The 559-nt window shown below is 42.6% G+C and overlaps 1 protein-coding gene across 1 annotated transcript in view; it reads left to right on the top strand.

The window, feature by feature from the left end:
- Nucleotides 1-559, top strand: part of COL19A1 (collagen, type XIX, alpha 1) — a 383,175-nt gene that overhangs the window by 375,921 nt on the left and 6,695 nt on the right. The window lies entirely within an intron of this gene.

Here is a 559-nt window from a genome sequence, read left to right as displayed (position 1 = left end):
TAGAATGATGGTAACCAGAGGCTGGGAATGGAAGTGGGAGGAGAGGATAAAGTGGGATGGTCAATGGGTGTAAAAATATAGCTAGAGAGCCAGGCGCAGTGGCTCACACCTGTAATTCTAGCACTTTGGGAGGCTGAGGTAGGAGGATCACTTGAGCCCAGGATTTCAAGAACAGCTTGGGCAATAGCGAGACCCTGTCTCTTGAAAAAAAAATTAAAAAATTAGCCGGGCATGGTGATTCATGTCTGTAGTCCCAGCTATTCCGGAGCCTGAGGCAGGAGGATCACTTGAGCCCTGGAGTTGGAGGCTGCAGTGAGCTATGATGACACCACTGCACTCCAGCCTGTGTAACAGAGTGAGACCTTGTCTCTAAATAAATAAATAAATAAAGTTAGATAGAATGAACAATATTTGAAAGCACAACAACGTGGCTATTGTCAACAATAAGTTAGGGAATACTTTAAAATAAGCAAAAGAGTGAAACTGAAATGTTCCTAACATGAAGAAATGATAAATGCTTGAAGAGATGGATACCCCAATTACCCTGATTCGATTATTA

This window comes from Propithecus coquereli, unplaced genomic scaffold (genome assembly GCF_000956105.1).
Source record: "Propithecus coquereli isolate 6110/MARCELLA unplaced genomic scaffold, Pcoq_1.0 Scaffold244, whole genome shotgun sequence".
In the NCBI taxonomy this organism is placed as follows: domain Eukaryota; kingdom Metazoa; phylum Chordata; class Mammalia; order Primates; family Indriidae; genus Propithecus; species Propithecus coquereli.
This window is presented reverse-complemented; position numbering and strand designations above follow the sequence as displayed.